The 13,555-nt window shown below is 36.6% G+C and overlaps 1 protein-coding gene and 1 long non-coding RNA gene across 3 annotated transcripts in view; both read right to left on the bottom strand.

Moving 5' to 3' along the window:
- Positions 1 to 13,555, bottom strand: part of LOC127850612 (uncharacterized) — a 1,644,088-nt gene that overhangs the window by 689,107 nt on the left and 941,426 nt on the right. The gene's annotated exons all lie outside the window — the stretch shown is intronic.
- On the bottom strand, positions 8,073 to 10,106 carry LOC127850637 (uncharacterized). Its single transcript, XR_008035387.1, has 2 exons — positions 9,686 to 10,106; positions 8,073 to 9,321 (listed from the first exon to the last, which is right to left on the bottom strand). It is a non-coding gene; the product is annotated as an uncharacterized LOC127850637 (long non-coding RNA).

Here is a 13,555-nt window from a genome sequence, read left to right as displayed (position 1 = left end):
TGTAAAGTGTGAGTTGATGAAAATTAATTATGCCGACATGCTTTGATTGTCTGGACACAGATTTATGAGTAAGACATATGGTTTCACAGTTTGGCGTGATAAAAGACTACATAAGGTTATTAACAAGGCTTAACCAGACAACAATGCTCTTTTTAAAGTAATTGACCACTCGCCAGCTGTCAATCAAACTCACGTAATAATCAATCAGATTTCGTTTATTGCGGCCACATGGTCCGACAAACAAAGACTTACGGAGTAATGGAATAAGCGTTTTATGAAAACACAACTTAGTGGGCGGAGCGATTGCGTATTTGGCGACTGATCATTTAAGAGGGCTGTCTGTATATAAAGCGGGGCAGTTTTCAGTGAATCATATGCCCCAGACCAGACCACGATACTAACCTGGCATATTACAAAAACACATAGGAATGCTGTCTTTGCTTTTATAACCAGAAACACTAACGTGTGCGCTCTCCCTAATACCAAATTTACTATCATCTCAAACTCAGCCCTCTCTTCTTTCATCAAATAAATGACCTATCAAAACTAGTCTGGCCCTTACAACACCACAGTCTCACAAGACACTTAACACAGCAATAAGAAAGAATTACAAAGAAATTTTCTACCCCCAACGAACTAGTCATCTCGGCCCAATCAAACAAACATAGTCCCTTTCTTCTATCATCAAATACATGATCTTTCAAAAACTAGCCTGCCCTTCGCAATAACATTCAAACTATATACCAAATAGCAACAGAGAGAGCCCACGTTACCGTAAGATATGACACAAGACAGCAGAACTACACATGTATATAAGTACCGATACTAACACTATGTACTAATATGTCCTCCGCGAGAGACGTTAAACGGGGGTGCAGTGTATCGGTGCTATACACCGGGCACTTAAAAGAACCAGGGGCGCCTCTGGAATCGGGGCGTTTCCTGTATCCTGCTCGAACCCCCACTAACACCTCTCATGGGGCGGAGAGCACAATAACCACACTTGGGTAAATGAAAGCTAGAATACAGGACATAAACTATAATACTATGAGTTTTACAAATTAATATAAAACATAAATAAATCATATGATATAACAACGGCATTTTGAGATCATTTATTTACTTTACCTATCCAATTATAATAGCAAATATAACATAACTACAAAATAAATACATCCCAGCTTGATACATGGTCTGGATGTTTGGCAGGTGGGTGGGAAAGAACGATGGTGACTCCGGGTGGGGCTTTGGGGGGGCTCCATGGTTGGTTCTTGACTGATCTGTTGTCGCGCGCAGCGAGAGGGTGGATGAGGGTGCTTGTCTCGAGGGTCTTCAGCGGTTGGGTGCTCGGGCCGGGGCCGTATGCGGGCGCGGGGGGGGGCTCGGGCTCGCTCGGCGTGGGTGCGCTTGTGCGGGGGCGGCGTGTTCTGCGATCTGGGAACTGCAACGATATACAGCCCTTCACGACTGACCGACGACCGTAAATAACCGACAGACACCTCCTCTTCCGCTCCAGACAAATGCACAACAATCACATACCACATACTATACACAACCATACACAGATCAACATCAAGGGACCCGGAACACATGGGCGTGGCACTCTCATACACATCACCCGTTATGAGTGGGGGGTTGTGAGAGCGTTATGTGTGTGTATTCCGGGTCTTACTTACCGAGTGGTGTTGGTATGTGGGTCGCGTTGAGTGTCTTGTACATAAGTAGTGTGCGGGACACTCGGCGGGATCCGCACCTCATCACCACCTTACGGTAAATAACACATTAAGGTCTCATTGACCAACGTGCACGAAACTCTCTTTAAAATTAAATTATTTGGCGAATACCCGGGAAGCCGGGGTAAATTTGACCTACTTTGGCTCTAAATTAATCTTTTTCCCCTGAGAGGTCACAGGGGCAGGTCGGGCTACCATAACCTCGTGAAGAGGCCAGTAGGACCTGTAAATAAACTCTGAAACACACACAGTGAATCATAAATTGAACTAATTTATATAAATATTTCAAACATTTGTGCTTCTTTAATGTAGGATACAATAATTTTACTGTGAGAGTAAGTGAGTTTTGTGTTTCTGCAATGGCAGAAGTGGTAAAGTGCATACATTGTGGAAAGACAGTTGGGCAGAGGCAACGTGCTGTTTCTTGCGATGCCTGCGAGCGATGGCAACACTTAGGTTGTGATTCTGGTAAGTGAACTTATAATATAATTATTTGTTATGACTTACATTTTTCAGGTCAGGCATATAATGTTTTCCCATAACTAATGAATCTAAATCATTTGATACTTGCATATTATCGGGTAATCAACCAATGTCCGTTAATCCGTTGACACATAACAGATACCTGATAACGATAATAAAACATGTCATATAAATGTGGGAAGTCGCTTGACCGTTACCTTTGCGTTATATCATATGGGTAATGTACACCGCTGCTACACCCGATAATTAATTAAGCATTGTTGAAATCCAACATAAAGTGCTGATTACATAGGATTTAAAACAATATGTTTGTATTTTTACCTGAAATAATGAAATATGAATGAATATTATAATATTATGTGCATTTTATATTTATGAAAAGAATTTACATCTTAACGTTTTATCTAATTTATACATAGTAAATAATCGTGATTATTTTTAACTAGCTTAACGCCCTTAACAATATTATTTCAGATATAAATTTTTACGTTTCGCACGTCGATTTTGGTATTTTCTTTACGAGTGAAACAATATAGCCAATACAAAATATCCTATTGATTACTCAAACACACTCTTTTACTATATAACATCGTGCATTTTTAACCATGGAATATTTTTAATATGTTATATAAGACTACTTGCTATACTGTCAGTGTCATGCGGAAATTGACCTTATTTCTTTATATCCACCTTCACATTTTATTAGCGCCGTCTTTAATTAGGCTATCTCTAATAAAGAACAGATAACTGTGAAATTAATAACAATGTGCAACGGTGATGTGGATACATCCTCGTTTTTAATTTTACATGTACACAACAATTTAGCCATAAATGAAATCAATTATTTTGGCAGTAAATCCAATTTTTCCAGTACAGTAGCCAGGTGCCTGTGTATTTAGCTGATAAGATATATTCACCACAGCAGGTTGCTAATACACAGTGTAGACTTCCCCTGTTTTATTATTGTATTTGTTATTTACCTGATTGGATTAAATGAGTCGCGTTCTGGGAATAATGGGCATAATGCATGTGCGTAAAGTGTCGACCCTAAATTGGATTTTTGCTAAAAAGACACTTCATTTAAACGAAAAATGTCATAAAAGCGGAAAGTGCCGTCCCTGATAATTCGTGCGGATTGTACAGGCTAATCTGGGACGACACTTTAAGCACATGCATTATGCACAGTTTTCTCAGAACACGACTCAAATAAAGTATATTCATTCGGGTCTGCTAGCGTTATGTTAAGGGTCATTTTATTTGAAAAGCTGGGTTTCTGTCATAATTTCCATCGTTTTGCTTGTATACACAATTTGATGAATTTATTGGCGCGATGGAGTATAAATCATTCTGACAGAATAGTATCAGTTTTTAATTATGTGTAATTTAATTCGCATCTTTCGCTTAACTCGAAGTTCAATGTCACGCGCACTTCACAAACATCACGTTTCATTGTATTTATTTTTATAAATTATGTACAAATATTAAATGTTATATACATAATTATGTTTTGTTTATTTACTTAACTAGAAAGAAATAATAAAACATTGCTATATATAAAGCGCTTTACTTTTGCAAAATTCTACATTAAATAAAGAAATATCGTATTTTATTAAGTGCACGTGCTTGACATTATAAAATATTAGTATTTTATTGTAAAACAATCGAAATTTGACCTGAGATTTGATGCAAGTCACAATTTATTTAGCGGCCGGTATTCTGCTCTCGGCCGCTGATGGTGTATTGTAGTTTATACAATTATGATAAGAAACTGTAGCAGGCAACAGGCATCAGGTTGATAAGAAGAACTGATGTATTTATTGAACGCGAATAACATCAACAACTAATAATGTTTTGAAATTATAAATTTGCCCATAATAATTGTATAACATTATTCATCAAGCGCAAAGTGCATTAAACGCTCGCCCGCTGTTGGGTATTTTATATTTAGTAACACCTTTATACCATCATTTTTAAACGGAGAACTCTTTTTGTTAAGTGTACGTGCTTGAAGTAATGTTGCTCTTATTTATATAAGACTACTTGCTATACAGCCAGTGTCATGCGAAAATAGATCTTATTTCAGTAAATAACATTACTTCGGCATTGTAAAATTGCGTATTGTATGATTATAATATATATACATTTATTTAATGTACTCATATCTAAATCAACTTATGATTTTACCGGTATTATGGCATTGAACGCGTATATAAAAGGCACATATACTATTCTTATTAAATCATATTAATACTTATACTAATTTAAGTCATCACATAATCAGATTGCGCACTGCGTGTAATCAGATTATCACCTTAAAACGATTCCGATGGATTATTAAATCGAGCTTACTATTCAAATCAGTGATTCCTTGTGGTACAATCAAGCATGGGGATAATGGCAGACATACCCATGGCACAGTTCATGATTTATTTTATGTAGCTCACAGCCGAGGATCGAACCAATGGTATCTGATATTTTGAAGCGGATATGTTGCCACTAGGCTATACGAGGTTTCAAGAATGAACATGGGTCAGTTACTCTATCGGTATAGAATCTGACGGTGTTTACAACATGATACAGAAGCATAAATATTACGTATCTGAACATCATTCTTTCATGTTAGTTTGAAAAAGTATGTGTATTTCTAGGTCTTTGATGTGCTGATTTAATTTTATTTGTTTACCTTACAGACTCTGGAAAATGGCCCTGAAGCAGATGAGACGAATTCCACACCAGAAACTGAGGAAATGTCAGATAACCGTTCACCAGACTTGAGTTTCGAGAACGAGGCAGATGGTTTGTTGGTTGAAAGCAGTGCATCACTACTAGACGTATCTCTAAGAGTGAGTTGTTTTATCGTTATACAAAATGTTGTTGAATAAAGATAATTTGAAACAAGATGCGTTTGTGAAACACAATGTCCCCCTAAATAATGTTTGACCTTGAAGGATGACCTTGACCCTTCACCACTCAAAATGTGCAGCTCCATGAGATACACATGCATTTCTAATATAAAATTGCTAGCTTCAATATTGCAGAAGTGACATTACATGAGCAAATTTGACCCATATATTTGACCTTTAAGGATGACCTTGACCTTTCACCACTCAAAATGTGCAGCTCCATGAGATACACGTGCATGCCAAATATCAAGTTGCTATCTTTAATATTGCAAGTGTATTCATAAAATAAGCGATTTGGGCCACATATATTTGACCTCTGACCTTGAAGGATGACCTTGACCTTTCACCACTCAAATTGTGCAGCTCCATGAGAAACACATGCATGCCAAATATCAAGTTGCTATCTTCAATATTTCAAAAGTATTAATAAAATAAGCGATTTGGGACAAATATGTTTTACCTCTGACCTTGAAGGATGACCTTGACTTTGACCTTTCACCACTCAAAATGTGCAGCTCCATGAGATACACTTGCCTGCCAAATATCGAGTTGCTATCTTCAATATTGCAAAAGTATTCAAAAAATGAGCAATTTAGGCCACATATATTTGACCTCTGACCTTTCACCACTCAAAATGTGCAGCTCCATGAGATACTCATGCATGCCAAATATCAAGTTGCTATATTCAATATAGCAAAAGTTATTGCAAAATGTTTAAGTTGGCGCAAACCAACCAACCAACAGACCAACCAACAGACAGGGCAAAAACAATATGTCCCCCACTTCTATAGTGGGGGACATAAAAAAATATTTGTAGTTCAAGGTCGCGGTGTTGTAGTGGATGAGATATCCGCCTAGCGATCGGGTGTTAGTGGGTTCACTCCTTACTTGGGAAGCATTCTAATTATCTCCTCCATGGACACCAAGTACTGGTTCTTCCCAGGAAACCGACTCGATAATGTCCATGTCTGCCTACCATGCTCGAAAGGGCACTTGGCAGTATAAATAGATAGTTGTTTTTCATGCTCTTCCCATTTTTAAAGAAAAAAACTGAAGAAGTTATCAGTTTGGTGATGCCTTTAGTAAAATACAGAAATACCTATAATCTTTACTTCAAACTGCATTTACTTTGCTTGTAAAAATGTATTTATTTATTTCAGCTCCATGACTATGGAAGGTTTACACCAGTACCCGCCATAATCCGTCATCAGTGTGAACAAGCGCAACCGGAGCTGATTTCTGTGGTTACTCAAACCGACGATACGAGAGTTCCCAGAAGTATATCAACCCAGACTTCTACTGAAACGTCGACAGTTGGGATACAAGTGGATCGGCCTAGCTTCACCTTTGAGGATATAAGGGATGATGACGATAAGGTGTTGTTCTACACTGGTATCCCAACTGCTGGAACTTTTGAGTGTTTATTTGATGAGGTCAGTGTTGGAATGAAAGCAGGGTTAGCACGAAAAACCTGTCCCCGGAAAATAAAGTGTGTTTATAAACTGAAAATAGTCATGCTTATATAAACTGGAAAAGTGGCTCCTTAAAACTAGTACAAATTAAGTTTGATAAGAAGCTGAACAAGTGAACTTTGTGAGAAATTCAGTATACAATTTAACTAGAAGTGTTTGACCATTGCATGCATGTATAAGTAATATACTATGTAATTATGTGAATAATACTTAATTTCACATTTTACAGTCAGCTTTCATTTGTGAAAATAAAATTGTTACTGATTATTATTTTCTTGTCTCATATTCCATACAAACATTTTCAGGCAAAAAAAGAAAATTGTGTTTCTGCGTTTGTGTGTTTGTGCCAATATATTTATACATGTTTTCTTGCTTGAAAGCAGTTTTGTAAGACCAAACAAATTATAAGACTGAAATTCTGATAAATATTGTACTGGATTCAAGTTTACATACATTAATTGACACAGAGCGTTGAAAACACAGATTTCTTTTGTATACCTAAGTAAATGTTTGTCTTTAAGGTTTAGTACTGCTACTGAAGACTTAATCAACAGTTAATTTATAATTGGGAGCAATAAACCCGTCAAGAATTTTTATGCCCCCGAAGGAGGGCATATAGTGATCAGACTGTCTGTCGGTCTGTCCGTCCGTCACACTTTGCGTTTAGGTTTCGAAAAATCCTCATAACTGCTATGTCGCTTTGGATAGCAATTTCATATTTGGCATGCATGTGTATATGGACAAAGCTTTTCCATACGCACACAAATGTTGACCCCTGTGACCTTGACCTTAAACTAAGGGTCCGCGTTTAGGTTTCGAATATGCATTTAGGTTTCGAAAAATGCTCATAACTTCTATGTCGCTATAGTGATCGGACTGTCTGTCGGTCTGTCCGTCACACTTTGCGTTTAGGTTTCGAAAAATGCTCATAACTTCTATGTCGCTTCAGATAGCATTTTCATATTTGGCATGCATGTGTATATGGTCAAGGCCTTTCCATATGCACACAAACTTTGACCCCTGTGACCTTGACCTTAAACTTAGGGTCCGTGTTTAGGTTTCGAAATATGCATTTAGGTTTGGGAAAATGCTCATAACTTCTATCAAGCGAATATAGGGGGCATAAGTCATCCTATGGTGACAGCTCTTGTTTAAAACCAAGATTTCTGATACAAGTAGCAACACCTGCAGAGTACTTGTCAGATGTAAAGCAGAAGTCATACCAGCAAAGCTTCCAAGGTGTCTATTAACTCAATGGGGTTCTGAAATGATCTATACTTGGACAAAAAGCATTGTGCACAGATTTTTAATAAGATGCAGCTGTTGATACCTCTGTGTTGATTTTCTTAATTTGGTTCATGCTTGCCACTCATTAATTTCATATCATTTTAACATTTTGAAACAGATTATTATCGTAAACCCTTCGGTTTTTCTCCAAACACAGGTAAGGTAATAAGTGATGGATAATAACATAGCAAAAGTTCTTTTTATGATTTATCATTTTAAGAGCAAATCAATTTAGCGGAATAACAATTGACAATCACGTTGTGATGGTATTAATGAACCGTACACAAATCGTTGAAAAGCATTCTACATGTACTACTGTAAAATTCATAATATGAACAGTTGATAAATATTTATACATTCATACACTTTTATGTACAATATTTATATGCTTTGTAGAGCTAAATGACTATTGAAACATAAAAAAGGAGGGACCTCAATGATGTCCTGTACTGTTGTTACTTAAATTATTTTCTGATCTGGCGTTAACTTTTGTTATTTAACCCTATTCCACTTGGAAGCACAGTGAAAACAGCATAAAACCAGAACAGCATGCTAGTAACTCGCAGTCTGTTCAGGTTTTATACTGTTAGCTGCTCATCAGTATTTAAGGGTTGGAAATGAAGCCTTTAAAACTTAAATTTAGTAATAAAGGTACTTTATTACATTTAACTTTTTAAGGAACTACAAAAGCTTGAAAATACATATCTAAGTGGTAAAGGGTTAATCTCTAGAGAAAAGTGAGACATCAAAATTATAAAAACATATTCTAGGAGCAAGGGTAAGCTTGCGAGAAATTCACAATTGTGATCTTAAATTCATATTTGTTACTATTCTTTAAAGATTGCACTCAATTTCTTTTAAATCTTTCAGTCTCTTGTTTCAGTAAAATTACTTCACCAAAATTGGATGCAGTTACACGTAATTTTCTTTCATCTTCCCAAAGTACGTTCTTTCCCTGACCTCTGGTTAATTTTTCAATACTTTGGCATTCAAGTTCATCCATTTGTAGCATATCCATCATTTTCGACATTTTATCCTTCACAGTTTCACTATTCAGATCTACGCTATCACTAAAGTTATATCCAATTTCTATAAACTTTGGTAATTTCACCTCTTCCTTCTCTTCTACAAAGTTCAAAAGCCATCCAGCTGTTGGGTTGCATATTTTCGAGTTTTGAACGGAAACTGTTCTCATTTACAGAAATCGCAAGAAGTTCTTTTCTGGTGTTATTTTCGACTGGCTCTAATTTTGACTCAAAGGTATGTTTCCGAAATGTAAATTCACTAGACTTTTTAGGCGTTAGCTTTCTTTTCCGGGGATTATTAAATCTGTCCCACACGCATTTTTTTGAGGTTGATCTTAGAGTGCCGTCCTTCTTTTTAGCAGTGAGATCAGAAAGGGCATACATAAATGCACCAATATGGATACATGCTTCTCCGCTCCTGAAAATATATAAACATAATAATTAGACATACTTTCAAACTGCACTTTTTTTTTTGCTCGAGCATCTAAATTTTGATGAAAATTTCCCAGAAACTGGTCCATCCCGAGAATAGCTTGTGACCAGTATATAGATCTATGAAAATGATTGGTATAATGCCGATTCGGGGATCGTAACTACTAGTTCTTCTTGAATGCTCTGAGGGTTTATGAGTACATTCGTACAACTCACAACCCAGAGGGTAAATATAGCTGGGAGTTGGATTATTGCAACTAGGATCGTAACAGAGGCATGTCTCTTGATAAATTATTTATAACCTCGTTTCAATATTGCAAGAACTTATATGAAAAACTGTGTACACTCACCCGGCTGTGCAATTACATTCCGCTGAATGAACCTGTCCAGTGACCTTTGACAGACAGAGCCACACACTGTGATCTGGGTTTTCTTTCACATTTGCACTCGGTAGAGATGGTAATACTTTGCATTTAACAAAACAATGTTCCCATTTGTCACTTATGTCATGGTACAAAATACTGTGTTTATGTCTGTAAACATAATACAATTTTTTTATCTCAATTGTTTTTGTGTGTTCATTTTCAGCACAAAATAATTGTAGATGTCACTATCTATTAATGTAGGAAAGTCCATTAAGTCACTACTCAACGTTTTTAATACATCTGGATGTGGCAGCTTTTCACCGAGTGGCGTAAAAAGTTTTTCTGTTTTCCTTTTTTCATAATTTACTTCCGCATTCCTGTGCAGCTGTCGATCATTTAATCCTAGCTTTTGAACGCCTTTTGTCCCCAAGACAAGTTCATTCTTATTCCCTGACACATAATGATTATGAAATCGTAAATAATCCTTCAATTGTGCAACACTTAATTTGTCAATTTCGATGTCAGACAGATAACGATCGTTTTCTTTCTCATTCGACGCCATTGTTACTGGAAATCAATACTACCCAGCGATTCAATCGCACATTCTCGGCCCTTTCCGTCAAACATCGGATAAGTATTATGATAATCTGCGAGGGGTACCGAATGCCAGCGATTGAGAACCTCCAATTCCGGAGAATACTCAGGGGAGATATGCGACTTTCCGAAAAGGGCTCAGTGGCCTCCCTTATTCTAGAAGATGCCCAAGGGAAGTAACTGCCGTGAGGAGTTTGATCTAATGTTTGCGAATGGGAGATATAGGCCCGACAATTCGAGTAAAATTACATATGCAAATTTGAATTAAAAAATAGTCATGAGGATGTTAAGCAGCCTTTTTTTAAGTGGGTCTTCAACTGTCGGGTCCAAGGGCCCGATAATCGACTTTGGGACCCGACAATCGACTAAAGACCCAACAATACGGCGGTAAAATGGACGTTTGACCCACCATTTTACCCAATCTGAAACTATATATATATATATATATATATATATATATATATATAACTGAATTATTTCAATTCAAACACTAAACATAAACAGTGTATTTTAGTCATATTATAAAACTGTGTAGAATATACATGTACCCATGATCAAAACTGATCGAAAGAGAACATGCGTGTATATATCAAGATTCCGGAGCACTTCACAGAATCGTCTATCCGGATATCTAAAGAACTTGATGGCAGTGGTGCTGGGAAGGAAACCGTATTGGATCGAAGAAGAACTTACTTGCGGAGAGAGCAAATTGAGAATATATCATATCAACTACATGGAAAGGTTGAATGTTTTCATTTCGGGAGCAAATCGGAAGGGACCACCACTCTCGGTCTCCAGTCTTATGTCGATCTCCTATACAGTAGCACAAAAATTATTATCATGAACGCCTGGGAAGACTGGATAGCTGGGATGAACCTTCTGCTGCTCCACGACGACACCACTCCACCTCAACAGTACTTGCTTCAAGTCACCCGATCAATCAAAAATGGGCCTTCTGTGAGTTTTACTACTAACTTGGATATCGTAGACGCATTTCATGTATGCACACTTCTTCCTGAAATACAGCTCTGGATAGACAAATGTAGAGGTAGATACTGGCCGCCTGCCCAACTACTTGAGACTGCTAGTGTAGCTCCTTGTTTCCTGGTACCAGCCGGTCATCCAGACAGTGATTACAAACGCAAAGTATGGCGACTGTCTCCAAACCTGATAGAACGGATGTTGATGTCTAGCTTTAATGACACAAATAAAATGTTATATTGTTTAAAAAGTAATTAAAAATTCATTATTTGCTAAAATTGTTGGAGATTCTCTAACAAGCTTTCATTGTAAAACTATTATATTTAAAGCCATGGAAATAACACATTTTCCCTATGGTTCGAACACAACCGTATGTCTCTACTTTGGGTTTGTTTACCCGGTACATGTATTAAGGCGATAGTTGCGACTTGAAAGGCTCCCGCATTATATCATAGAAGGAGTTAACTTGTTCGATGGGAAACTCTCAAAGTTGTTGCAGAAACGCCTTTTAGTGTATATAGAATCTTTCATAAGAAATAACTTACAAGATGTATTTTTATTGGTATGGATAATATAGGGTGTCGGTTACAAGCGTGTAGTGTGCAGTACATTGTACAGGCTGGAGAGCTAAGAGGTGTATGCTTACGTAACAGCATCAGATTACTGCTGAAGTTCTAGTGCTTAGAAAGATTGATACCAAAGTAAAGATGGTTCAAACATGAACATACAACCTTCGAGCTAAATTTGAAATATTTAATACGCACTATTTTTGAAAAATCGACAAATGTCATATCGAAAACGGCTGCGTTAGAATGTATTAAACATCTGTTCGCGCTACAAATTCAATACAGTCATCTTACTATTTGCGACTACGAAACGTTCTTGACAGCAAAAATATAAGGCGTGCCCAATATACCTTCAATTCAGATGTAACGTCTAGTCGTTTAAAGATGGCTTCTATTTTGTACTATAGTGGTCATTTTCAAGCGGCAATTCGTGTGGAGATGTAGAGAGGAGGTATCACAGTAAGGTCAAGACTGTATGTGGATGTAGAAGCATTCAAGGAGACAAGGACAAGGAAGGTGTTTGCTGATATGTAACAGAGAAGAGGGATTTAGTGAACTGCCATTCGCATTATGTGCCAGATTTTAAAGAAAGAATCGTATTGTACTCCGTTCATATTATTATTTGAAATGAATCGCAATATAACTCAAGAGGAAGTTGCCCAGAGATATTACACTGAACAACTTTGAATGGATAGTGCCGAGATGGATGCTCGTCCGTTCCTACACTATGTACAGTATCTCACGTATGGAGGACTCGGTGAACGTGAAAATCAGCTATATGCTTTAAGAGACTTGGAGTCTCACATACATGATAGAAACAATATATAATCAACCATTATCACTTCGAGACTACCCTAAACCAAAAAAAGAAAACAAAAAAAAATTGTACAAACAATGCCGCTAACTGGCACGTCTGGCGTGTTCTGCGTCTTATAAGTGGTTAAACATACGATAGGGAAAGGTCTCATACAATATGCACTCAGTATAATTAGTTATTTATTGAAGATATAAATGTAATTATAGTAAGTTTATAGAAAGTATATAGTATGTCTTATTTGTTGATCAACTATGAATAGAAATAAATGTACTTTAAAGCATCATTATGTAAATGTATTCAAAACCAACAAATACTGTACTTTCAACAACTTTTGTATCTATAATGACAACATAAAGAATATTTAGTCATAAGTGTTCTCTTAAAAATATATACAATGTAACCAAGATAGTTTTAGATACATAACAGTTTAAGTTTAAAGTAAGTTTAAAGTTATTGTTTTAATATTGCACTTAAGAAAATATTTGACAGCCAACTTTAATGCATTTTTAAATCCCACCCTGTATTTTTCGCTGCACACATGTTTCTTGGATGATGGTAAAAGTTTATGTGTGTTTGGTGTTGTAGTTTGGGTTACATTGTAACTATTACAATCTATAACTTGTGTCCGAATGCCCACATATAAATTCGAAGTTCGGACACATATTTACCTGTGTTGAAATTGTCCTTATTTATCATAGGACTACTGTATATTTGTTTCATTTTCTTTATATTTGTTTCCACACAAATCGCATAACTGTTGTTGTTATGCTTATAGATGCCGATACAACTGTTTGAACAACTTAAATATGCTTTACATGAAAAAAATGAACATAGTTAGTGAAATGTTCTTATAAGAAGTTATATCGGATGGAGTATATTATTTTATGAAGTGGGAGA

The sequence above is a fragment of the Dreissena polymorpha genome, chromosome 11, assembly GCF_020536995.1.
Source record: "Dreissena polymorpha isolate Duluth1 chromosome 11, UMN_Dpol_1.0, whole genome shotgun sequence".
NCBI classification, from domain to species: Eukaryota; Metazoa; Mollusca; class Bivalvia; order Myida; family Dreissenidae; genus Dreissena; species Dreissena polymorpha.
The sequence above is the reverse complement of the archived record's forward strand: the minus strand, read 5'-3'. Positions and strand labels throughout refer to the sequence as shown.